The sequence below is a fragment of the Erpetoichthys calabaricus genome, chromosome 12 (assembly GCF_900747795.2).
Source record: "Erpetoichthys calabaricus chromosome 12, fErpCal1.3, whole genome shotgun sequence".
Lineage (NCBI taxonomy): Eukaryota > Metazoa > Chordata > Cladistia > Polypteriformes > Polypteridae > Erpetoichthys > Erpetoichthys calabaricus.
In genome coordinates this window covers 120,362,701-120,383,410 of record NC_041405.2, presented here as the reverse complement: position 1 = coordinate 120,383,410, position 20,710 = coordinate 120,362,701, and the positions used below count along the sequence as shown (strand labels likewise).

Genomic DNA, 20,710 nt, shown 5'->3' with positions numbered 1-20,710 from the left:
ACCCCTCGTCTAGTGATATTTCACTCACCTCTGGGCTCATTGACTGCCTCTTAAAAATGCATGTGTGACAATATACATACACACTTTGGTCTGAACAAATATGAAAATTAAAAAGAAAGAAAAGTTCTGACTTGGCAGTCACAGTCCTAGTGAGGCTTTATGCCAGTGTCCCACTGTTGGTATGAAGGAGCCCCAGTAGTTTCTTGAAACACTTCTGTTGAATGATTTGTTGGCTGAAAGTCCTCAGTGTTGGTGTGTCAGAAAGAGAGGATGTGCAGCATTGTTCATAATAGCAATCAGTTTTGTGTTAATTCTCTCCTTTGCTATGACCTCCAAGATGGAAGGTTCACAAGGCGGTAGTGAGACCATCTATGTTACGTGGTTTGGAGACGGTGGCACTGACCAAAAAACAGGAGACAGAGCTGGAGGTGGCAGATTTAAAGATTTGCTTTGGGTGTGACAAGGATGGACAGGATTAGAAATGAGTACATTAGAGGGTCAGCTCAATTTGAACAGTTTGGAAAAAAGTCAGAGAGGCGAGATTGCATTGGTTTGGACATGTGCAGAGGAGAGATGCTGGGTATACAGTACTTGGAGATGAATGCTAAGGTTAGATCTGCCTGGTAGGATGAAAAGAGGAAGGCCCAAGAGACGGTTTATGAATGTGGTGAGAGAGGAGATGCAGGTGGTGGGTGTGACAGAGCAAAATGCCAAATATAGGAAAATATGGGAACAGATGATCCACCGTTGCAAATCCTAACGGGAGCAGCTGAAAGAAGAAGATTAAAGGTCTTTAAATTTCTATCCAACTGCACAAAGGTGTAAAGATCCATTGGACTACAATGCAACAAAAGGAGTTTATCTTATGCAGATATAGGATAATCACATACATAAAAGTTATTTTACTTAAGTTAAATCAATTTAATTCAACTATTTTTTGAGTAAGATTAACTCAGAATAAGTGAGTAAAGACAACAATCCCCAAAGCAGATTATACTTCTGTTAAAAGAAATAATTTACTGGTTTTGTTTCAACATGATTTAATTTTGCTAATGTGGCGTCTAAGAGAATTATGTCAATGTATCAGCAAATATGATTATTTTAGGTTATAGTAACTTGAATTAGATAAAGTTAACTTTTTTAGTGATTGCCCTTCTCTGTTCTTTTCTTTTTTGTAAATTTCATTGCCCTCTTCTCTGTTTGTCGGCATTGTCCACATTGTACTTCTCCCTAAAGCAGAATTACTATCCATCCATCAATCCACAATCAAACCAGATTAATCCAGTTTCAATACTATGAGAAATTTATTGCAGCATCAGGTAAAATGCAGGAAATGACCCTTGAATGACTGCCAGTAAAATGACTATATCACTGTATCAGTTTCTTATGTATAAATGTATAGGTGTGCAGATGGATTGAGGTTACTGTAGACAAAATGATATTACAGGATGTATGCTTTGCTGCTGTTTTCTAGTTTTGATTCTGTGGATGCGCTATGAGCCTGTTTTTTTAAGAAGGTCCTTATCATTTTTTTAACTGATCCCATGCCCTTCACTCCCTCCATGCAATTTCAGTGCTCTGTGGAGCCATTGGCTATCCTGGCATCATTGGGCACAAAGCAGAAGGCCTCTGTGGATTGGGTGATAGTCCGGCTGAATAAGTACGAATGCAGCTGATTCATTTTAAGTCTGAGCTTTCTGAAGGCTCTTTCAGTCAGGTAATCACCTCTCTCTTTGTTATGTTTCATACCTTGTCTGAGTCTACAGCATCTCAAATTTAAATTAAACATTTATGAGAATATTGAACTATGTTATGTGGAGAAAAAAAAATGTTAGAAAATTAAATTATGCTTTGGTAGACTAGGTAAGGACACTTTAGTAATGACTGCTTTCCATCATTATTATTTTTAAATTTTTTTTCAATTCTCTCATAAGTTTTTACACCACTTCTTCACAGCATTAGCTTGTATCCTTAAGAATTACTTATGAATCACTTTTTATTGCTCAGCACTCCCTGATCACCAGTAGAAGAAAACCCAACACATGCCATTTGATGCGTCTTGATGTCTAGTTATGCAAGGTGTCATGCTTTTTAGGGTTCCCACAGATTTCTGTCCCTCTCGTTAAAAAAAAACCCTCATTTTTAGGCCATTTTTTAACCATATTTTGCATAGGAAATTATAGCCTTATGATGAAGAATAAACAAATATATTACTTTAGCAAAAATGACCAGAAAGACTTTAAGTTGTGCATGCCACATCAACCAAGAGGTAACCCCCTAATGGGATACGAAGGGTCAAAGTTACTCTTTTTCACAAAACTTGAAAAAATGATGATTGGTAATATAGGCATGTTGAGTGACGTGTTTTTTGCTATTTCAAGGTTGCTGACCATGAATATGATCATATTTTTTGATTCTTTATAGCCACTTACAGAAGGTTAACAATTACAATTTTGAAATAAGTCATGTTGGGTATCATTTTAGACTATTTTAAGGTCAGTGCCTATGAATATGATGTTACTTTAATTTTTGATCCTCTTCAAGTGATATAGCCATCTATGGACCTCTATAAGAGGGTGAAAAATAGAACATTTTTTTAACAATCAATAATATTTAGACTATAAACATCTAAACTGAAACACACATTTTAATATTTCAAATATCTGATGTACTTCCATCTCATAACGTAAATCACTATTTTTCTTATGAATACCCCAAATTAGGGTGGCTTATGTTTATTCACATTTTTGTTAAAATCTACAAAGAGTCTTTGCATGTTATTATCATCGCTGTACCTCTGACACCATAAACGCTGGTGGCCATAAACCTGTTATGGCTTGTAAAGCAACTCCTTTGGTCTGTGGCCCCTGATATAGACCTGTTTGTCCGTTTTTCTTGATTTAGTTTTGCCTAATGCAGTCTACAGAAGGTGAAATGATGGAATTATTCATAGCAAGGCTTCTTTCCATAGACTTGATGAGAAAGGACAATGCCAGGCAGAAGGGCCTTCATCAGCAACTTATTAACAAGACAAAATTTTCAAGTCTCTTCTGCAAATTAACCTAACTGCTCCATAAACACCTCATGCAGCATTTATTGAGAGAAGTACTTCATTTTATATTAATCTTTTGCTGCGTAACCTTTTAGCTCTGAATGTCTGCGGTTTATTAATGGCCGCTGTCCTCAGATACTTTACGGCTCTCTTGTTTGTAACCTCAAATTAGAAATGTGACTTATTGAACAGTGGCTTGCACTGCAGTTGTATGCTAAGCTAATTGCAGATCAATATAACTGCAACGCTTTAAATTTATTTCCTCTCTTCGTGATTCACTTAAATCACTGGGACTTTTATTTGAATTAGCATGCATCACTTTTTAATTGCATTTGTAATTTTCAGCTTCTTGAAATTTATTAGAGCCACAGAACAGCTTTTATGGTCTTAGGGCTCCTAACTGAAGTCCGCTGCTTTGCCACTTTACCTTCATCGTTGGTCTTACATGTAGAAAGTGAGAGGTAATCTGGAAGCATTCATTTTATTCAAACTTGAGTGATCACTGAAGTAGTCATTACAGGAGGACCTCTGCTGGTCATTTTTAAAGACGCTCAGTAATCTTGAGAATTCTGAATTCTTCTTGTGTCAAATCTCCTATGTAATGTTTTTCAGCCTGTTTATGCTTTGCTAAGTTATGACAATGACTGGCCTTTCTTATTAAAGGTGCACACAAAAGCAGCCTGCAGTACCATTTCCTAAATTTCCAAATGCAACCTTAATTTGTTCAAGAAGCAGCAAGAATATGAGATTTTACTTCTACAAGCAACTCTGCATCAGTTCTGTCCAGTGCAGCATTGACTGCTGCTGAAGATAGAACATTCCAGACTAGTTATTGCCTTATTTTATGCTAGTTTGAATTAATTTCATGCATACTTTTTAAAGTTGCTTGCAAGTTGTTTAAAACCCTCTTGATTCCTTCATCTGCTGTGCAGCCCATCCAAGACTGATGACACAGAGGTGTTTAGATTTGTCTCCTCACTCTGTGGAGTGCTTCAGTGAGGATGATACTAAACTGAAGCTTCATCTTGTGCCAGGAAAGAGCTACCACAATATCACGGTGTAATGAGTCTGAGGTTTTGGCATGTTTGACTTTTTTTGGACATATTTCCTATTGTTTTTAACTTTACTGGTGTTCGGATGATGCCATTTTGTTTCTTTAATCACCATTTTGTGTCAATCTCTGCATTGCCATATTTATTGCCATATGCTAATTGTGTGACGTGGAAGTCAAATGGCATATTAAGTCATCTTGTCCCACCTCTATAGCATGACAGCTGATAGCTTCTGGCATCCTAACACTCAGATCTGTTTCTTTAAGAAATGACAAAAATTTGTTGGGACAAATAAAACAAGTTCATTTGAGGATTTGGCCGTTTTACTTTTGAATACAATTTTACTGTTGTGCTTTGGCTTTGACATTTGGCCTCTTTTGATTTACTAATTCTTATAAAGCAGATAATGATTCGGCCAGCTCTTACTCATTCCTTTATTTGTTGGTCATTTATTATCACTCTTAAATTCTTCTGATCACCTGTGTCCCACCAGTTGATCATAACTCTCAGCTTTTTTAATGAATCTTTTGTCAAGGTCTGAACATTGGAAGAATTGTTTGGGAATTAAGATGGAAAAGTTAAATATGTAATATTTAAGCTGTAAAAAGCCCGGGGTCCTAGAAACTATTGAAATTGTCAGAAAAAAAATTGAAATGTAGAGATGTCAGGTAATTGAGAGGAACTAATGTGGGCATCTCTCTCCTAGGAGGTTTTGTTTTGCCGATGTGCTCACATTGCTTGTGCATTAGAGGTGGGAGGAAAAGTACAAGGGATACTATTTTGCCGATATTAACGGCTAAGCGACTTTGCCTTTTGTCTAAGGTTTCGTTTTGCTGATGTGCTGGCCTTGCTTGTGTTATTAGAGGTTAATCGAGTTTTCTGTTTCCTCAGAGGTAGAGCCCTTATATATCAGTATGTGCGTCTTGGGAACTGCACGTCTGACATTGTGGTCAGCAACACAGGAGCGCCACAAGGGACTGTACTTTCTCCGGTCCTGTTCAGCCTATATACATCGGACTTCCAATACAACTCGGAGTCCTGCCATGTGCAAAAGTTCGCTGATGACACTGCTATCGTGGGCTGTATCAGGAATGGGCTGGAGGAGGACTATAGGGACCTAATCAATGACTTTGTTAAATGGTCCGACTCAAACCACCTACACCTGAACACCAGCAAAACCAAGGAGCTGGTGGTGGATTTTAGGAGGCCCAGACCCCTCATAGACCCAGTGATCATCAAAGGTGACTGTGTGCAGATGGTGCAGACCTATAAATATCTGGGAGTGCAGCTGGATGATAAATTAGACTGGACTGCCAATACTGATGCGCTGTGCAAGAAAGGACAAAGCCGGTTATACTTCCTTAGAAGGCTGGCTTCCTTCAACATCTGCAATAAGATGCTGCAGATGTTCTATCAAACAGTTGTGGCGAGCGCCCTCTTCTACGCAGTGGTGTGCTGGGGAGGCAGCATTAAAAGGAAAGACGCCTCACGCCTGGACAAACTGGTGAGGAAGGCAGGCTCTATTGTTGGCATGGAGCTGGACAGTTTAACATCTGTGGCAGAGCGAAGGGCGCTCAGCAGGCTCCTATCAATTATGGAGAATCCACTGCATCCACTAAATAATGTCATCTCCAGACAGAAGAGCAGCTTCAGTGACAGACTGCTGTCACTGTCCTGCTCCACAGACAGATTGAGGAGATCGTTCCTCCCCCAAACTATGCGACTCTTTAATTCCACCAGGGGGGGTAAACATTAATATTTAACATTATACATAGTTATTGTCTGTTTTTTTCACCTGTATTATTATCATTCTTTAATTTAATATTATTTATTGTATCAGTATGCTGCTGCTGAAGAATGTGAATTTCCCATTGGGATTAATAAAGTATCTATCTATCTATCTATCTATCTATCTATCTATCTATCTATCTATCTATCTATCTATCTATCTATCTATCTATCTATCTATCTATCTATCTATCTATCTATCTATCTATCTATCTTACCCCGACTCCACAACATACTTCCATGCGTAGACATTTATATTTAAGATGAGAACATCAACAAAATTTACCAGACAAACATTTTACACATTTAAGAAAATTTCCAAACTTAGAGAAAAAAATGCATCCATTAATTGAATCTGATTACCTAATTTGGTTTGTGGGAAGTCAGCCAGGCAGGAACCCTGGACAGAACACCAGCTGATAACAAATCATGGAATGTCACCCATAGCACCAAATTATAGACAAAGAAGTTGATCGCAAAGTCACTTAGCATCAACAACATGTTAGGTGTATTAAAATTTCTGGGACTTTGACTAAGATGTCATTTTCCGGTGGGCCCTGCTCTCTTTCTCTTTGGGATGATTGTAATATCTTACTTTGTGATGCTCAAAGCTGTGCTTTATTGGCTCATTAGACAGCCATTAACGTCCCTCCCTGGATGCCCCAATTTCACTGTTCTAGTCTCGCTTGTTACATTTAAAGATTATGTTTCACTGACTTAATGTTGTCTCATTGTCAACTGTGCAACTTTGGCAAGGCAAGACAGGTACAATGTCACTACTACTTATGGAGCCCATGTGTCCAAACTTTTCAATGGTGATCACAACTGATGTAGCAGGAGAAGCACTTGTTACTTCCCAATTAATCATTTCTCTGATATGTAGCTTTGTAATTGCATTTTTTAAAATAAAATAAAGTAGTATTAAACAAAAAGAAAAAATAAACAATGCACATGAACAATTCACTGATTTATGAGAAATAATAGGCAAGTAAAAAACTTGGGCCAGATACAGTATGTGTTTGGGTATGGCGCTTACAGCTTTCCTCACACCTTCTTTTAACTTTCCGAAATGTCCGAGCTGAAACATCCTTAAAGTTAAAGCAGCTGAACACCAGCTGGGTGACATAGTGGTGTAGTGCTGTTGCCTCACAGCTCCAGAGACTCAGGTTTCATTCTTATCTATGGACAGCATCTGTGCAGAGCTCTTCCTTTCTCCATGTAGTTTTTTCTCACATATCTTACAGGCATTAATATTAAGTTAAAAGATGTCTTTATACTGACCCAGTGCACTGTTCCTCATTCTAGGATTAGGTCTGGCCTTGCATCCAATTCACTGTGATGTTTAATAAGGATACTGAAAAATTCAAAGATGGAAAGGTGATCAACTGGTAGTCTGATTTCTCAAAATGTTGTTTCCTTTTTTAGCTCGATACTTCCTAATACAATGCACACAGATGTTTTTATATTCTATTAATTATAATAGGAATGTTTCAGTTACTTTGAATACATTATTTGTTTATTTTAATGATTTATTCTGTCTGTGATCGTTAGCTGGCGACTGGAAGTGGTGGTAGACCATGCAACCAACATACTGCTGTAGGTGCCATAAGTTTTCAGATGTTGCTCAAGATGCCTTTCCATGCTTTATGGTCCATGGCAACTGTCCTTGCCTGATCGTGGTCAAGGTGTTGGCTCTTAAAGTCTTGCAGCACCTGCTTGATCTAGGCTTTTTTGGGTTCAGTTTGTTGTATTCTCCATTGGGTGGGGGAACCTCCTCCACAGGAGTCAATGAGGTATGCGGTCTGGGCCCAATCGCAGACATAACCAAACCATCTGAGCCACTGTTGCTACATTTGCTCATCTACAGTCAGTTGTTGGGCACATGCTGTCTGGATAACTTCATCTGGGATACGATCACAAATTGACATGTGGAGAATCTATCTCAGGCATCGCACTTGAAATACCTCAAGTTGGTTCAGGTACAATAGAAGTAGTGTCCACATTTCTACTAATGATTTATTATTATTATTATTATTATTATTATTATTTCTGTACCATTTTAGTAGTATCTGTTTTTATGAATTTACACATATATATATATATATACCAGTAACGGTGCACTGCACGATAACGTGCAGTGAATACACTTGACTTGAGCATTCATAGTTTTCATACTCTTTCTCTGTATGTTTAGCATTTGTTTGCTCAGAGGTTGATGCGCTTGCTGCTTCCTGAGCAGCTCTTCTTTTCTCCACTCGAGCGGCCCGTTTCTTCTCTTCTTTCCTTGGCATCTTTTCGCGTTAAAACTGATTAAGTCAGTGTTTGTGTTGCAATTACTTAGTATGTTTTCCGTAATTTTTCACTTAAGATGGCACTTAAGTCTTCAATCTGCCTCAAGAATGATGTAAGATATGAAGAAGTAGGGGAAGTGACAGCGATGGTGGTAGGGATGAGAATGGCGCCTGTACACATGTGCCACACGGTCGTCCTGCTGGCAACTGCTGAGAGTTGATTCTACAATAAAATAAAAATTAAAAGACGAATAACCTTGGAGATCAATCATCACCCCGAAAGTGGATAGTAGACGTCACGTAGTATATGTGTACCAAATTTCAAGTCAATAGTTCAAACGGTTTGCGAGCTACAGGTTATTTAAAATCCTGGACAGACAAATGAACAGCCACGCTAGCATATTATAGATAAAGATATTGTGACGTGTGTGTCCCTGTCTTGTTCCCCAAAACACGTGGCTGAGTCTCAGTACTATAGCAAAACCTGCTTTATTCAATTTGAAACAGGAACAGCACGGTTATTTATTGTAGCGTGATCTACTACTCTCCTATACATAGACACAGCAGTCAGGCAGGGTTGTGACCAGGTTAATGGCCAAGTAATACTGTTCCCAGCATTTACAGTATCCCTTGCATCACCCATCGACGGCAGGCGCTTATAGCGCAACTGCAATCTTTGTTTTTGTGGCAAGTTGCTACTGCGCTGGGAGCCTTCGGTTGCCCCGGCGACTGATATGCTGTCATCAACAGACACAGCGATCACGCTTCAGGATGCTCTTTGGCTGGTTGTCCCATTGGGGGGAGCCCCAAAAAAGTTTAGAAACCTTGCAATGTATGTATGTCATGGTAATTGGTATTATACTGATTTTGTTGTATAGCATATTAAGCTGCATTCATTGTATGAAATATGCTATAAAGTAACATTATTATTATTATTATCATTAAATCAACACTGAAACACCCTCCTGGTTCAGTTTGCTGTGTTTAAATAGTCTACCATGCCCTTTTCTGTGCAGATTTTACCTACGTTTCCCAAGTCTGCGTGGATTTTCCTACCTCATCCATAAAGACATGCAGGTTATGCTAACTGGCAGCTCTAAACTGGCCCTGCTTGCATGTGGGTGTGAGTGTGGCATCCTGTGATGGTCTGTTGGAGAGTCCACAGCTGGTTTCCCTATGTCAATGTCAATGTCAATTTATTTATATAGCACATTTAAAACAACATAGGAATGCTGTGGCCAAAGTGCTTTACAATAATAGAATAAAAGAAAAAAAACAAACAAATAGCATAAACAGAAATAAAAATATATGAACATAAATAAAAATAAAATAAATAATAAATAGAAGTGATGTTATATAATCACAATGAGGAAACTATCAGTATTACTGAAGGTCACGGAATGCAAGTGAATAGAAATGAGTCTTTAATCTTGTTTTAAACAGTTCAATTGTAGACGACTCCTTTATATGATGAGGTAAAGAGTTCCACAGGAGAGGAGCAGCAGCTGCAAAAGCCCTGTCCCCTTTGGTTTTACACTTGGTACGAGGGACAACAAGAGACAACTGACCAGAAGATCTAAGCACTCTGGATGGCTGGTGTAAAACACACAATTCAGATAAATAGGCAGGAGCAAGCCCATGTAAAGATTTAAAAACTAGCAACACTAGCAACAAGATTTTAAAATCAATTTGAAAACTGACAGGCAGCCAGTGTAAAGAAGCTAAAATAGGAGAAACAGGGTCATACTTTCTTGCCCCAACCAGAAAGCGAGCGACAGCATTTTGAACCAACTGTAACCTGCGTATCAGAGATTTGCTAATCCCAGAATACAGCGAGTTGCAGTATCCAAGGCAAGAAAAAATAAAAGCATGAGTAGCTTTCTCAAGATCCCTGGAAGATAAAAAAGGTTTGATCTTACCTAATAGACAAAGCAGGAAAAAGCAACTCTTGACTACAGAATTTACTTGTTTCTCAAAGGAGAGGTTACTGTCAAAGATTACACCAAGATTGCAGACAAAAACAGAGAAAGAGCCAAGAAGTCCAAGATCAATTTGGGCTTTAGCTGATGGACCCATTATAAGCACCTCCGTTTTATTGCACAGTATTGCCTTGATAGGCTCTAGCCACTTATAGCCCTGGACTTTATTTTACAGAATACTTCACCTAAAAATGATATATTTTTTTAAATGTCACTTACCTCATGTACTTTGTAGTGACAGCTGAAAAACAGTTAAAACTCTTGTTTTCATGCAGAATGAAGAGAAAGAGGTCTATGACGTAACAGAAATCAATAATAACTTGTGCTATAATGGCAAATGATGAGAAAAAAGTCTATGAAAAAAAGAAAAAATCTTGCATTCCTTGTGTTGCATAATCCTCTTGTCTGTTATCAATCACCTGCTCAAAGCATCAATTTTTTTTTTTTTTTGCTAAAATTTTCTTAAACTGGTAATTTTTCAGTGCAGACATAAACAGAAAACCTAAAAACTCATAGGAAGGACTTTTTAACTTGAAGGCCTGGCTCTCCCTGTCTGTCATTCACTGGTCAAGAGTCCTGCCTTAGATTATGAAACACAAGTAATGTGACTTTTTTATATAAAAATATTTAACATAATGTGAATTTTTGAGCAAGTGTAAATATTGGATGATCTTCTGCTAATGTTTCGGCCTTTTAAATCTTTACTGCTGAGGATAATATTTTGAATAAAATTGACCTAAACGATGTCAGTGTCCCTCTAAACCCTACTTGGGTTAAGTATGCTTGATAATAGATGGATGGATGTCTCTTATGAGGTTGAACTTATAAAAAGACCTCCTTTTAGGTTGCTGATTATATGTAGAACTTACGGCTATGTTAGGGCTGCTTCATAAAGTTTCCAACTTTTAAATCAGAGTACTTGCATGTTTATTTACACACTTAACACTTTAATTTTCAACTCTACTGAAGGCAGCAAATTGAAATAAAGGGTTGACCTTGCATCACTAACCCAGGCTTTACTGTTTTAATTACATTTTGAGCATTTTTTAAAACTTGAGGTTGCAAATTTCTCAGTGGCATTAACACATTTCCGTCTGATGCCGCTACTAGCTCTCATTTCTACACCCTGTTTATTTCAGTACTGTATCTTCAGGCTTTTCAGTGTTGATTTCTAATATGTCAAGATGCCTGTGCAAAGCGTATGTTGATAAATAACATGAATATTTTAGTGTTAAAAACAGTAGAACACAAGAAGCATTACATCAAAAACATCTGGCCTATAGTGGAATTAATAAGACTGATGTGCTAGAAAAACAAATCATAAAGAATGGTAAGAAGGCAAGAAATTGATTTTAAACCATATATGAATATTCCCTGACTGCAAATTAAAAATGTCCTTTGGTTCTGTGATGGACTGGCACTCTTTCCAGACTTGGTTTCTGCCTTTAGACCAAAGCTGTTAGAATAAGCTGCTGATCTCCATGCTCCTCTAGTAGGCTAAGCATGTTCAGAAAAAGGATGGATAGACTGAATATTCTTTAAAAAGTGCATTATGGCTAAGGGTGATTTAAAACTCCAAAATTATATCAATGTGCTCAGAGGACACAACAAGTTATGTTTTGAATCCACACAAGATTTACTTCTGACCATTGCTTGATTCCCAGAACTAGTTGCCATGAGTATTTAAGGGGCTGGGTTGCTTATTGTTAGAGTTATTTTGCAGTAATTTCTTTTTAGGAGTTTCTAAAAGTAACCCTGCGTCTGCAGTGTAGAAGACCACTTCTTTTTTTGTTATGAATACATGTATATATGCATTTACCAGTGTTTCGACTTGGTTTTCAAACTTCTCTTCTCAAGATGAATTTACACTCCAATTTTAGATCATGGAAGTAAAATCATTACAGGAGAAAACAGTGCCTGTGCCATGCAAAGTTACGACTACGAGGTAATCAATCACCCTGAGGGCTCATCCAGGTGAGGGACGCCAAATTTAATGGAATCAAAGAAAGTTAGAGGGCCTAAGGCCTGTGTGGGGAACAGCCCGGACACAAACAGGTAGACAAGATGGTTTCACCACCCGACTCTTGCCATTGACTGGAGGGAGGCAGCCCCTTTTATACACCCCGGAAGGACTCCAGGTGCATCCTGAGGAGCCTCCGGAGACACACCCCTGTGTGGCGGAAGCTCTGGCTGTGTACCCGGAAGTCCTCCGGGTGTCCCCAATCCTCTTCCCCCCAGCACTTCCGGGTGTGGCTCTCAAGGCATCGGGGCGCCCCCTGGCAGTGACCACGGGCCCCTACAGGGTAGAGCTTCCAAGCTCTGTACCCGTGGCCCCCAAAGCAACCAGGGCGGACGCCCCCTCGTGTTCTGGAGGAGGCACAAGCCCTCCTCCGGTCATCCTGGGCATCCCGGCCGGGCATGAACCCCAGCCGGGTGCCACACCTGTAATATTTTAAAAGTGCTACTGTTGGAACCCACAGAGTCAGAAAACTGTAGGTCATAACAGTTTAAGACATTTGACAAATGAGAGGAGGCCATTCACTCCTTTAAGCTTATTTGATTAGCTGATAACTACGATTGATTAGCTGATAACTATCCATCCATCCATTTTCCAACCCGCTGAATCCAAACACAGGGTCACGGGGCTCTGCTGGAGCCAATCCCAAGCAACACAGGGCACAAGGCAGGAACCAATCCCGGGCAGGGTACCAACCCACCGCAGGACACACACAAACACACCCACACACCAAGCACACACTAGGGCCAATTTAGAATCGCCAATCCACCTAACCTGCATGTCTTTGGACTGTGGGAGGAAACCGGAGCGCCCGGAGGAAACCCACACAGACACGACTGATAACTACGTTTTCCAAATATCTTCTAAAGGTTGTCAGAGCGTCCATTTCAGCTGCATGACTTGGCAGTTAGTTCTCAATTTCAGGCTTCAGTCTTAATTTCACTTCCCTTTAATTTCCTTGGATGTTTCTGACTACGTGAATCACAATTAATCGACAGAATTCTCCTGGTTCCCATACAGCCTTGTCTACTCTGGGCTAATGGTGTAATTCACTGTCAGAACGGGACACGCGATTGAGTCTCGGCATGTATTTGGTTGCTTTTGTCTCCACAGCCGCTAAGTCTTTGTGAAGTGAGGTGACCAAAAATGCACACGGTATTTTGGATCCATTCTCAGAAATGTCTTACATAGCCTAAGCATAATGTCCTTTAATTTTTATTCAATGGTTTCATAACATACTAGTTTGTTTCCTTTTTTATTGCTTCTGTATGTTGCGTATAAAATGAGAACTTTTGCATCAATATAAACCCCTAAATGGGATTAATAAAGTATCTATCTATCTATCTATCTATCTAAATCTTCCCACAGGTTGCTTCCTATAGTTCAGTCTCATTTACCTAGTCTTGCACGTTTTCAAGTGTGTTTTTCTTTTCTTTCCTCGCAGTAATTGCTACATCACCTATGTTAGAGTCATTGTTAAATTTCTCAAGTATACTAATCCTATCAGATTAGAATGAGTAATGGGCCAAGCACAGACCCCGAAGGGATTTCACCGATACCCTTACCTCATATGGAGCATTCCTGACTTATCTGTAATCCTTGTTTCCAGTCAGTTAACCAACTTGAAATGCACTTGAAAGATATCTCAGATATTAATGGCTTCTACTTTCAAAATGAATCTTCAAAGTGGTATTGTAGCTAAGGCTTTGTCTCCCAGGATACCCAAGTGAAGTCTACCTTTAGAAAGTCTAGTGAGGTAAGTTTGACTGTCCAGGTGGAGCACTCCTTGCCATAAAATGAGCTGTGTTATCTGTGCACCTGACGCCAGTAACATTGTCAGCGAGTCAAGAGCCTCACTAAATACTTGGCCTGTTTGCAGAGTCATTATTGTCACTTGTAATTTTGCTTGCATTCGACATTTTGCCGCTCTCTATCACCATGATTTGTGAGCATAACTGAAAGTACCTTACCTCAAAAAGTATGGTTTCCTTAACTAAAAAGTCTTCAAACACATTTATTACAACCTTGCAACAAGTGTGTTGTACCGTGTTTTCCATTATGGATGTAGTGAGAAGTTAAGCAAAATGACACCTTTTATTGGCTAACTAAAAATCCAATAAAATGGGTCATTTTGCTTAACTTCTCACTACAACCCCGCAACAACAAATTATATACCAACAGTGGTGACGCATGTATGACTTTTGCCTCTTCAACAATGAGAGATGCCAGTCAACTGATTGGATAAGGGAGAGCACCACACATACACAAGCAGACAGGCCGTGAATCAAAGCAAAATCCCAGGCCTAACTCTCTATCCCCTGTGACCCACTTGCTAGTGAATGAAAACTGTTCACAAGAAAACTCAAGAAAGTTTTACATTTATAATGTATGAATCAAATGATTCGAAAATAAGAATGATTTGTAAATGGTAAACATAACATTACAATATTTATATTGTATAATATAATATTATAATATAATAGTATAATATAATATAATATTGTATATATCCATCCATCCATCCATTTTCCAACCTGCCGAATCCGAACACAGGGTGATGGGGGTCTGCTGGAGCCAATCCCAGCCAACACAGGGCACAAGGCAGGAACCAATCCCGGGCAGGGTGCCAACCCACTGCAGTATTGTATATATATTATATATATATATATATATATATTTATATATATATTTATATATATATATATATATATATATTTATATATATATATATATATATTATATATATATATATATATATATATATATATATATATATATATATATATATATATATATGACTCCGGCGCTGCCGTGAGTGGCAGCCTTTCCAGCAGCTCCGTGTATGATTTTATCTTTCTACATTTTTCTCTATTTTTCTCTATTTCACTGATCACTCCTACCACTTTCTTTTATGTGGACTCGTTTTCTGGACACTTTTTACTACTTTTTACTGATGGTGCAACTCAAACCACCTACAACTGAACACCAGCAAAACCAAGGAGCTGGTGGTGGATTTTAGGAGGACCAGGCCCCTCATGGACCCCGTGATCATCAGAGGTGACTGTGTGCAGAGGGTGCAGACCTATAAATACCTGGGAGTGCAGCTGGATGATAAACTGGACTGGACTGCCAATACTGATGCTCTGTGCAAGAAAGGACAGAGCCGACTATACTTCCTTAGAAGGCTGGCTTCCTTCAACATCTGCAATAAGATGCTGCAGATGTTCTATCAGACGGTTGTGGCAAGCTCCCTATTCTACGTGGTGGTGTGCTGGGGAGGCAGCATAAAAAAGAAGGACGCCTCACACCTGGACCAACTGGTGAGGAAGGCAGGCTCTATTGTAGGCACGGAGCTGGACAGTTTGACATCTGAGCGACGGGCGCTGAGCAGGCTCCTGTCAACCATGGAGAATCCACTGCATCCACTAAACAGTATCATCTCCAGACAGAGGAGAAGCTTCAGTGACAGACTGAGGAGATTGACCCACACACACTATGCGACTCTTCAATTCCCCATGGGGGGGTAAACGTTAACATTATACAAAGTTATTGTCTGTCATACCTGCATTTTTATCACTCTTTAATTTAATATTGTTTTTTATCAATATGCTGCTGTTGGATTATGTGAATTTCCCCTTGGGATTAATAAAGTATCTATCTATCTATCTATCTATCTATCTATCTATCTATCTATCTATCTATCTATCTATCTATCTATCTATCTATCTATCTATCTATCTATCTATCTATCTATCTATCTATCTATCTATCTATCTATCTATCTATCTATCTATCTATCTTTAAAGGTGCTACTGGATTATCTGTGGCATTGACAAACAGACTATTTTAAACTGGGTAAACAGAAATTACAAGTAGTTTTTTGCCAGCTGTACCCAGGTTTCCTGAGTTCCATAACATCACAGTCATGATTGCTGAAATTCTACAGAAGAAGCCTGCAGAAATAACGGATTTTCTATATATAGGAATGCTGTGGGATTTTCCTCAGGGATTGGCCATTGTATGATTGATTCATCTTTTATTGTAGCCTACTCAGAACTACTGTAAATATGTGCCTACCTCAAGGTATATTTCAGGCCATTTTCTGTTCGACCAACCAAAATCCATGTGGAAATGTGCAGCAAAAGTAAAGTGTATAGGGCACCAAAAGCACAAGACTCTGTTTATGATTAAAAAAAACCAGTGTATTCAGTGTATTAATTATTTACAATGCAGATAGACTGTACCATTATATCAGTTATTTTTATTGACAAAGTAGGCAGCAGTTTAAGTTTTAACATTTTTGTCATGTTTTTCCTGTATTTGAAGGAGACATGGAGGGGCAGTTTTTAGTATTGCTCTTTCACAGATCCAACATCCTTGGTTCAGATCTCACAACTGGCCACTGTCTCTATGTGTACTCTGGTTGTCCTTCCAAATCTCCAAACACAAGTCTGTTAGGTAAATGGGGCTGTTACAAACACAAATTATTTTACAAAATGTCTGTTTTTTCCACTACATCCCAAAGTTGCATATGTTTGATTATTGGGTGACCCTTAACTGGCCTGCGTCTTTTACTATTCATTGAAGTTAGATACATCTTGTCAGATTCATTCATAGCATTAATTAGTCTTATGTAATATTCTCTTGTTTTCGTCAGTTTCTACTGTAATTAATAAAGTCATTTCAGTATGCCTGGTGCTTGGGGGTTTGCATATCTCCTTCATGTCCACATAGGTTTTCCTTAGATATTTCAGTTTCCTCCATGTTCTGTTGTGGTAGGATATTAGGCTGACCCAATTCCGCTTTTATACTCTTGATTACATAGAACTTAACAGAATGCACCAAATCTCATATTTTTATCAAACTGTCAGGACTGCTGCTGTAGTTCAGGTAGAAGAGAAATTTAATAAACATTATCCAAACAGATAGCGCCATAAACAAAAGCAAAATAATGTGTAAACACCATACAACTTGGTACTGCTAGATGTTTAGTCTTTCCAGTTGGCCCATTTCTAGCGTTGCTTAAAGTGTCAGCAGAAACTCAGAGCATTCTTGGCTTGACTTTCTCCCTTGTCCTTTCTTCGCTCTGCTCAGCTCTTTAACTGATGTTATAAAATAAACCTTGGTGTGATGTGGTCACCTGTCTCTGAGACAACTTTGCCTTTTTTAAAATTAAATTTCTTGTCTCCGAAATAGTAGTTTCAGAGCTCATATACATGGGGGGATGCAAAAATTCCTGGGATCAGTTAATAACTTAGGGAGTTGGGTAAAATTATCAACTATGCCACTAGGTGTCATATGCTTACAGTCTTGTTAATCTGTCTGTCATTTGATGTTGTGCTTAGATGATTGAGATGCATATTTCTGACAGTTATTCTGTAATCATGAGTGTGATTTCTGAGATTTTCCAAACTGAAAAAAGCAAATCAGTTTATATTGAACATCAAGACAATGATGATCACATTTTTTCTGCATTAATGTAATTGTTAATTAAGAGTTTCTCAGTGAAGAGACTTTTAATCAGTGACGTCACAGTGTAGGACAAAGTAGGCATTACCCATTCCGCTAGGCTTTAGTGGCAAACTGGGCCTGTTAAGAAAGCAGATTTAATAGGGATCCATGTATCCAGCTGCTCCTTTCCAAACTAGCTTTGCAAACTAAGTAACTGAACTCCAGCTTGTACCAGGATCTGCCTGGATTTCTTCTGATAATTAAGGTGTAAGTAGGAGGTGACCTGACATCTCTCCAGAGGCACCTCTAAAGACCTCTTGAGCCGGAAAATGCAAAATGGACTCAAGCAAGAACAAAGAACTATAATTCAAAGGATGACAACTAAGATGGACTAAAGAACTCATCTATTAGAAGACAATGATTTTACAACTCAAAGTGACTTTAAGGCAATAGGAGAAGGTTCATACTTCCTTTAATACCGCCTGCATCCCTTCTCTCAAAAGAAGAAGCAAAGAAAGCCAGAGATTGGGGAGAATTAAAGAGAAGCTTGAAGAAGTGTGAAGTGAAAAGACTCGTTGAATTTCTCTGTGGAATCCTAGAGAACTCTGGTACACTTCTCAGGGGCACTCTATGCACATTCTCCAAAACCACTTTCGAAAATCTCTCAATCTACAAAGCTGTGAGCCGCCCTCTCCATAAGGAGTTGAAATGGTGAAATTCTCTTCTCTTTGTGGACCAGAAGCTGAGACCCAGTATGTCAAGACAAAGCTGTGTGCCGGTAGTCTGACTTCAAGAGGGGAACATCAGCATCTAAACTCTTAAGCCAGAATGAGTAATGCTGTTTCCCTTTGAAGTGGTGAAAGAGGGTTGAAAGCAAGCTGAGGAAGTAGCAGCAGAGCACTGACAAGGATCATGAAGCAAAGAGAAAGAGGGCCCTCCAACGCATGAAGAATCCTCCACTTGAACCAGGAGCAGCAAAAAAGCAATAACGCCACACAATATCGGACATCATCCATAAAGACTTGGAATTGTAAAACTATTTATCTGTGCCATGATAAAGTAGAACTTTAAATACCAGTAAACAGCCAGCCTAAGTGTTATATGTTTGTCTGTCTAGTATGTCTACATCCTATCTTGTATGTTGATATATCCAGTATATGCATTTTTCTTACTTCTATAATTCTGGTGTTTATTAATAAAGGGTATTGTATACTGTTCCTTAAAACAAGTGTGCCTCAGTTACCTTGATATGAGTCTAAAGGCCAGAGAACCTCCTTCCTAAAACCGAGAAAGGTACATTAAACAAAGTAAAAGCCTTGACTAAAGTATTTGAGTAATTTCAAGTATTGCCAAAAACTCATAATTAATTAACCAACTTAAAATTTACTTAATTCCTACATTTATATTGACTGTCCTTGGGTGAGCAAGTGAAATTTTCTTTTTCAAAAATTCCTACAAGACTGAACTGCTGAAGCATCTGCAGTAAAGCGTCAGGAAAAAAGTGTCCCAAGCAGTGCATTTTGCCCTGTCTCAGCTCACCTGCTCACACTGCATTGTCACTCAAAGAGTTTTTGACCAAAAACTATGTGTTTGTAGCTTTGAACCCCCTTTTCCCAGATCTCACCTTCTGTGATTTTTTTAGTTCCTGAAACTAAAATTGAGACTGAAGGGAAGACAATTTGCTACAGTGTTAGAAATACAGAAAAAAAAATTACAGGTGGCACTTGATAAAGTAGCAAAAGATGAGTATAGAAAATGTTTCGAGTAATGGAAGAAGCCCTGGAACAAGTGTATTGCATCTTAAGGAGGGAAGTTTGACACTGACTAAAATGGAATTGCTGAAAGTTGTATAATAAAGTTTTTTTTAACAATTACGCCCCCCCCCACCCCTGTACTTCTGCCATTTGAGTCAGAAGTTCTATTGTGAGGTGTGCTTGTGTAACTTACAAGTGAGAGTTAACACTATTGTGCCAACATCCAAAGTTCATAAAACTAAAATCATGTTTCCAAAATTGGTTAGTTTAGCTCATGCTTCTGACATCATTAAATGGGAGCCAACAGCACAGCATGTTTGCATAACCTAGAAACAGCTTTTTAAAGCCGACATGCATTATGCAGTTCTGCATTATACATTTGACTTAAACCAGGTCTTATCTTCTATCCACAAAAACATGCATAGCCAAGCAATACCTTAAACCTACAATATGGCAGAGCTATTACACTTTCTCCTTAAACTAATTCGTGAAACATTCAGTTAATTCTTAAGCTAACTCCAAAGCATTGACAGACAAGGTACATTTGGCAGCAGTCAAGTAACATGACAAGCTGTTTTAACAAAACAGGCTGTTTCGAAATAGAAAGGCATAAAGCATCTTTGTAAAGGTCCACTTTTTAAACATTGCAAGAAAAGTTCTTTTCCTTCCAAAATAGTTCTGTTCCTTCCTCCAACACTCCCACATTTTAGCGATATGCAGTTGATGTGCACTGGTGACTCTAAAAATATGTGAAGAAGTGTAAATGTGCCCTGTGATGTGCTGGTACCCAATCTAATTCCACAAGGACAGGCTTTCAGTCATCCCTAATGCTATAATGGAAAAAGAGAAGTTAAAGACTTAATGAATAAAGAAACACATACAGAATACTGAGCTTTGTATTTCCTCGTGCCTTCATCTGCAGGCAGATGTTTTATTTCCTGAGTGAGATAGTATTTGCTCACTCTTTCATTTCCTAGACCTTGTATTTCAGGACCCATTTTTAAAATGTGGCTATCATTTTGAGGACTGAGACCCTGACGTTGAAAAGCACTGCTTCTAAGTACCCCTGAGATAATAACCACATAACGATTAGTTGGACACTTGTATATGAAGTTAATGGTTACAAAATACTATCATTAAGTATTTCTTAAATGCAAATTCATTTTACAGAGCACTTTATAGATTTAGATAACATATAATTATTTATTAGCTGAAATTTGCAGATAATGTAGAGGATGAAAATTTGAAACTCAGAAAATACCAAGAAGCCTGCAAAAATAATTCAAAAAGAATTCAATACTCTTTAAATTTGGGTAGATGGTTCTA

At 38.5% G+C, this 20,710-nt stretch overlaps 1 protein-coding gene across 1 annotated transcript in view; it reads left to right on the top strand.

The window, feature by feature from the left end:
* The window catches only part of mid2 (midline 2), a 494,772-nt gene that overhangs the window by 92,695 nt on the left and 381,367 nt on the right, over positions 1 to 20,710 (top strand). The gene's annotated exons all lie outside the window — the stretch shown is intronic.